This window comes from Octopus bimaculoides, chromosome 2 (assembly GCF_001194135.2).
Source record: "Octopus bimaculoides isolate UCB-OBI-ISO-001 chromosome 2, ASM119413v2, whole genome shotgun sequence".
NCBI lineage: Eukaryota > Metazoa > Mollusca > Cephalopoda > Octopoda > Octopodidae > Octopus > Octopus bimaculoides.
Genome location: NC_068982.1, coordinates 154,256,462 through 154,263,730, shown reverse-complemented (window position 1 = coordinate 154,263,730; position 7,269 = coordinate 154,256,462). Strand labels below are relative to the sequence as shown.

The 7,269-nt window shown below is 36.0% G+C and overlaps 1 long non-coding RNA gene across 4 annotated transcripts in view; it reads left to right on the top strand.

Annotated features, from left to right (window-relative positions):
* Nucleotides 1-6,828, top strand: part of LOC106878235 (uncharacterized) — an 18,012-nt gene extending 11,184 nt beyond the window's left edge. For all 4 annotated transcript variants that reach the window (XR_008263470.1, XR_008263469.1, XR_001410482.2 and 1 more), the window contains exon 5: nucleotides 6,566-6,828. This is a non-coding gene — a long non-coding RNA (uncharacterized LOC106878235). The remainder of the gene's footprint in view (nucleotides 1-6,565) is intronic.
* Nucleotides 6,829-7,269: the final 441 nt, after the last annotated feature.

Here is a 7,269-nt window from a genome sequence, read left to right as displayed (position 1 = left end):
ATCTATTTATACATCACATCCTGATACACTTCCCTTTCCTTGACTTATAGACGAGAAAGAAGTAATGACGTGTCGTTAAAATATTCCATGAAATATAATTCTGAAACGACGTCTCTTTTTCTTTTTTTTTTTCTTTAAATAATGTAAGGGGAGTAACTTCTACAGGACTCAATTAAAAAAAATGACTGCGGAAAATAGATATATCTTAATATGGTCCATCCGTCCGTCCATCCGTACATACATACATACATACATACATAAGTATAAGCATATATGCATGCATAAATGTGTACATAATAATATTTTAATGGTGGCAACACATGTGGTGTCTAAAAGAACATAATTAAAATACACATTCGATACTTATATAAATATATATATTCTTTATAAAATGGAAATAAAAATTCCAGAATACATAAACATACATTGACCGATCCTGGTATGTAGATGTGTTTTCGAACTTTGTGTAACATCCTGATGAGAGGAGTGCCATGATTGATAATATGAAATATGCCTTTATTCCATGGCACATCTCTGAAACGGACCGTAGATATGATCTTTATATTTTTTCTTACGTTGTTCTTAGTATGTCTCTTTACCACTTAATCCTCTCATGAAAAACTTTTAATTCCATCATACTAAAGTAATATAATTTTAAATGTACTTACAAAAGAATTTTTTCTTAAATTCAATCGTGTTTTATGTATTACATCGACATTTGTCTATTTATATATATTTATGTATTCTGGAATTTTTATTTCCATTTTATAAAGAACATATATATTTATATAAGTTTCGAATATGTATTTTAATTATGTTCTTTTAGACTCCCAAAGTGTTGCTTCCATTAAAATATTATTTTGAATATAGCTCACAACGAACATTACATCTTCCTATCTGTATATTAATGGGATTTATTGTTAACATTAACAAACACTAAATAAACTATATATTTTAAATATGTACATATGCATAAATGCAATGATGCATAAATGCAATGATGCATAAATGCATAATTTCACACTATAAAATAAAATAAAATAAAATCAGGTTTGCCAAAAAACGTTTATCTTCACTGAATTTTTTCATCCGTACATAAGTATACGCATGCCCATACGCGCATGTATATATACATATATGCGCACATCTATATGTGTGCATATTTAAATAAGCGGGTTACGAACATTTTTAACCAAAAACGTTATAAATGCTCGCATAAAAACTTATACAAGTTTAATTTATTTTATTTTGTTAATATTATTTTCAGCCTATGTATAAATGCATATTTACATACGTAGATATTCATTTATTCTCGCATAAATGGGTACATACATATCTAAGTATGGATATATGTAAATTGTATTATCGGGATAAGCGATTCAATTTTTTTTTTTTTCTGATTCACTAAAAGTTATCTCCCTTACAATATTGGTTTCAAATTTTGGCACAAGTCCTGTAAATATCGAGTAAGGCGTCTAAAAGGGCCTAAGACGATTACATTGACTCCAGAACTCAACTGGAAATAATTTTATCAACCCGAAAAGGGATGAGAGGTAAAGTCGACCTCGGCGGAATTTGAGCTCAGAACATGGAGACAAACGAAATACCGCTAAGCATTTTGCCGCTTCGGCACCTTTGGAGGTAAATCTATAATTGAATTTATTTTTCATTCCATCATTTGTTAGTTAATAGTGAAGTTGCCTGAAACTTAACATGGGTCGTGATGACCGACAGAACTGTGAACCTTGGAATAATTACAAAATTAAACGCATGTATACGCCCATGCACACACAGATGAACATATTCTTTTATTCTTTTCTTTTACTTGTTTCAGTCATTTGACTGTGGCCATGCTGGAGCACAGTATTTTAGTTGAAGAAATCGAGCCCTGGACTTTGTAAGCCTGGTGCTTGTTTTATCGGGTCTTCTTGTCGAACCGCTTACTCACGGGGATGTAAGCACGCCAGCATCAGTTGTCAACCGATGGTAGCGGGGACAAACAGACACACACACACACACACACACACACACACACACACACACGCAAGCACACACACGCACACACACATACATATATATACGTGCACACATGGGCAGATGCAAACATATGTATACATATATGCATACATACATGCATGCATACACACACATACGCATACACATACACACACATACGCATACACATACACACACATACGCATACACATACACACACGTGCGCACACGCACATATGCACACACACACACTTTATATAAGAAGGGAAGATAATCTCAAGAATCAAGAATTCTTTAAAGCTGACAAACCATTTGTTTACGTTCTTCATATACATACCACTGGTCACTCTAGATTATTTCTTTTATCTCATTCTTGTATAAATTATACGAATTAAATTGACCATAATTGTGTTCTATTGCTTTTGTAAGTATTTAAGGAGATTAGATAGGACAATTGTCGTGCTGATGACGTTTATTGAGGCAGAAATACGCATGAGCGACTATCTTCTCGTTGGAAAATTCTTGATCCTTGAGATTATCTCCCCTCCTCATATGGAATTTGTTTCATTTGCTATTTGGTAACTATAACACATTTTCAAGAGGCAGGGATAACTTTAATAAATCAATAAGTTATATTGTATGATATTTGATACGCCTATATTTGTCTATGTTATTCATATACTCCACTGACCACTCTGAGCAATTTCTCTTAAGGCACACGAACGTGTGTATGGGTGTGTGCGTACACATGTGTATGTAAGTATGTATGTACGTGTTACCAGTTATAGGACCGAGAAGACCATAGATCAGATCAATACTTAATACACGTGACTACTCAATACGTGATGGCTGTAGTGGGGCAATAGATACTAACTAAAACATACATAGATGCATGGAATTGAACGTGCATACATACATACATACATACATACATACATACATACATACATGCATACATACATGCATGCATACATACATACATACAAACATCATGCATACATACATACATACATACATGCATACATACATACATACAAGCATCATGCATAAATACATACATATATACATACGTACATACATACATACATACATACATACATACATACATACATACATACATACATACATACATGCATACAGATGAAAAGGTGAGCCTATATGATCAGAAGACAATGCATGGATATGTCAGTGGAAAGCTCCGTGATGATAGTAACATCGATCATCAAAGCAGTTTATCATGGACCAATAGCCAGATTACTACCTCCCACTTCGAAGGGTATATGTTAGCAATCCTGGAACAGGAAATATCTACCAAGTACCTGATGCACAAAAGGGATAGAGATGCGGGAAAAGTTGTAAAATGTGACAACCGATGCAGACTTTGTGGAGTTCACGCTGAAGATATCACCCACATCATAAGCAGTTGTCCGAAAATGTCATCACGGTATTCTCTACCGATGAGATATGACGTTGTAGCTAGGACACTCTATAATGAAATCTGTTGAAAAGATAAACCCGAGGACAAAGAAATAAGAACCCACCATATGGTAGAAGCCATAGCCACTCATAATAAAAAGGAATACTGGTGGAATGTACCAGTGAAGACCTCAATAAAATGTAAGCACAACAGACCTGATATGATGATTTGAGATAGAGAAGAGAAACTGCGCACAGTTGTGGAAATTAGCTGCACAGCGGGTAACATAAAGCTGAAGATCAGTGAAAAAGAGAACACCTAGTTGAACTATTGAGAAATCTGCAGTTACTCTATCCATATTACAAGTTCAGGTTTATACCTGTAATTATTGGAGCCCTGAGATATGTAACACACTGCCTAAATACCAATCTTGAGAAACTGGGCTTCTGAAAACCAGAAAAGAGAAAGCTAATTCAAAGACTACAGAATCAATCCATCTCTGGAACTGTAAAAATTTGTAAAACTTTCCAGAAGTGTATCATTTAAATATATATGAGCATGTCTAGAAATGTGTCTATATGCATGAAAATACATACATAAAACATATAAATCTGCACATACATACATACATACATACATACATACATACATACATACATACACACCCTGTGGCTGATGTTGAAATTCAAATGAAGAAACCTTGGATCTAAGTTAGAAACCGGTTCTTTCTCTATTGGCAAAACATCTTGAAATAAACTGAATAATGACATGCATACATACATACATACATACATATGGGCAATTGCTTCGAAACCTCCGGCTTCTATATCCGGATTACAAATTTATATTTATGCCAAAAGTAATTGGAGTACTTGGCTTTGTAAATAAACGCCTGTCACTCTAGATAAGCTTGGATTTTCAGAATATCAAACAACCACTTGATTCTCACATTACAAATACAATCTGTAAGCGGAACATAAAAAGAAAAAAAATTATGCAAGACGTTTCTCAGGTTTAAAATGTGACATTGTTTTCGCTATCTACATTCCGACGATGGAGTTTTGTATCTTTGTTAGAAACCTGTAGCGAACTCAAGTGAGCTTCCTCTCTCTATTATATATACATATATACGGACGTAGCAAGTAACCGCTAACTTTTGGGCGCTGTTTTGGACCCCGCTGTGTCTATCACTCTGATTGGCTGGTAATGGCACAATTTGTCTCTTATTCTATCGTGCGCCAATATGCTACCCAACCAATCGCAGCCTCCAAATGAATCACGTGAGGCAGTCTGTTCTAAACTCTATTTGAGCCCAACGTCAGTTATAAAAACTCACTTCCTTCTAGTCTCGGGGTCTCTTGGTTCCAAACTTTCTAAGGTCTAACTACTGACCACATTACAGCGACCTCCACCTTTGTCGCCACCATTATCTCTCTCACCAGCGTCGTCAACAACATCTACACAACAGCAATACACTGCACAGGTTCTAATATATCGCTGTTCGTGAGCTTCTCACCAAGGTTAACAGCAAGCATACAACCCAGGCAGATGCATGTAGATATATGAATAAATGTCCATCAACTACTTCCATTTATCATTCAACTTGTATATATATACGTGTGGCCAGCATTAAAGGCATTTAAAATTACTACCTTGTTCCATGTATTTCTTTATACCGTGTTCCTGTCAAATGATATTACAGCCTTCTGAGTAGAGTCACATTAAATGGAATACAACCTATCCATTTATAATGGTGACCCCCGACGTGATGGACATTTATCTTTCGATAATGGTGACCCCGACACAAATGGACACTATTAATCTATAATGAGGACTCCAACGCAGCATGGACAACCTATCCTTCTAAAATGGTGACCCAACCTTCCAGATCACTAGACTAAAATGGTGACATGACGCAGCACATACCACAATTCCTTCTAAAATGGTGAACTTCGGACGAATTCTGACCACTGAAAACGTATTCCTTTTTTCTCCTTCGCGATTTCGTCTACGCAATCAGACTGCCACTCATCGCATAGGAACACCACTGATGTCTCTCGTCACCATATTGTCTTCTTCACCAGAAAATTTTGGCACCATTTTCAAGCGGGAAACTGCAAATCATTTTTCCTCGGGTTGTAACCAAATTTACAACTTCGTCCTTTGCAGACACAGCGTCCTAGGGGAATATTCTTCTTGCTTAAGAAAAGTTAAAATAAAAGAAATATATTCGGAATTTTTCTCCAGATTTCACATGGACAACAAATTTTTCCTACGTGTCAAGTATGAGTTTCTTTCTCTCAACCATCCGGATTATCTACGTGTTGGCCGTGTTTCGTTCTTTATCCGTTAGCAAGGACTTCTCTTATTTTCATCCTCTGCTACTAAAAAAGTCACATTAGATTGAATACAACCTATTCATCTATAAACTAGTTCTTTCTTCAGAGGAAAAATTTAAAAGATTAAATACAGAAGCGACGTACATACATACATGATGATGGCTGTCCACTCGTAATCGATGAAGATAATCACTGACCATTGCCCATGCAAAATGTCAGCAATGCCCGTACTAACTAGTATTGCACCCGCTTCCTTTCTCGCTGCAGCGCCCTCCTACACGACCGGACATCGGAAACTTGTCAGACCAGTGATTGCACAAGCTCAAGTTTTAGGTCCAGTAAGGCTTGCACAACACTCACAAACCCTCTACACCCTACTGACATGATGTATCGATATGGATCGCCATGTTAAAGCATATCTCTAAGAGAAAGTCACTCTGATATTAGAGTATATATGCAGGAAATGACATTGAAAATACATACATACGTACATGGAAACATGCATGCATGCATGCATACCTACATACATACATGCATACATGCAAACACGCACGCACACACACACATATCGACAGCTGCTTCGAAACTTCCGGTTTCTATATCCAGATTACAAATTTACATTTATGCCAAAAATAATTGGAGCACTTGGTTTTGCAAGTGAATGCCTAAATGTCAGTCTGGATAAGATTAGATTTTCAGAAAAAGAAAACGCGTCTATTCTCGCAGCGGGTGGCGTGACTCTCACCACAACAATGATGTAACTCCTTTGGTATATTTCGTTACTTTTTTATATTTAATTTTTTCTTTGCTTTAGGGACTTGCGGTGATAAACATTACCAGAAGGATCTTCAAATCTGCTGCGGTGAAACTATACACTTCGTAACAGGAAACAGCTTCTCGTGCTGTGGAGAAAACAATTATGACTTAAGTACCCATAAATGTCAAAATGGAAAGATCGTCGAAAGAGCATGATATCCCAGAGAGAAACGAATATTATGTTTATTACTATCTACAAATGATATTCTATTTGTATTAATTGCTATATTAATCAATAAATATTAAATATATCCCAAAATATATTGAATACAATCAGTTGTTTGAACTCCTCACGTCACATGTGACAATCAGTAAAGGATTGAAATTTATTTCTGCTTGATAAAGTGAGCCTGCAAGCTATAATCTCTACACATAACGAGAGTATGAAATATACGCTTTTAAGTTCTTTTCTATACATATACGCGCGCGCGCGTGCGTGATGTAATCGAGGCGCTGTCTTCATAGATCACGACTCCGGAGCACCCATTGCATCTATCGTAACTGTTACTTTCTTTTAACTGGTATCGTCAGAGAAACTTGGAGTAGCGACTTGGGAAAAGACAGTTTTAAATATAAATTGTTCTACTCAACATCAGAGTATCCAGTGGTCCTTCGCCTTGTTGAAATCACGTCTGTGTGATCACGTTCTCTTAACACACACACACACACACACACACACACACACACACACATTTATAATAA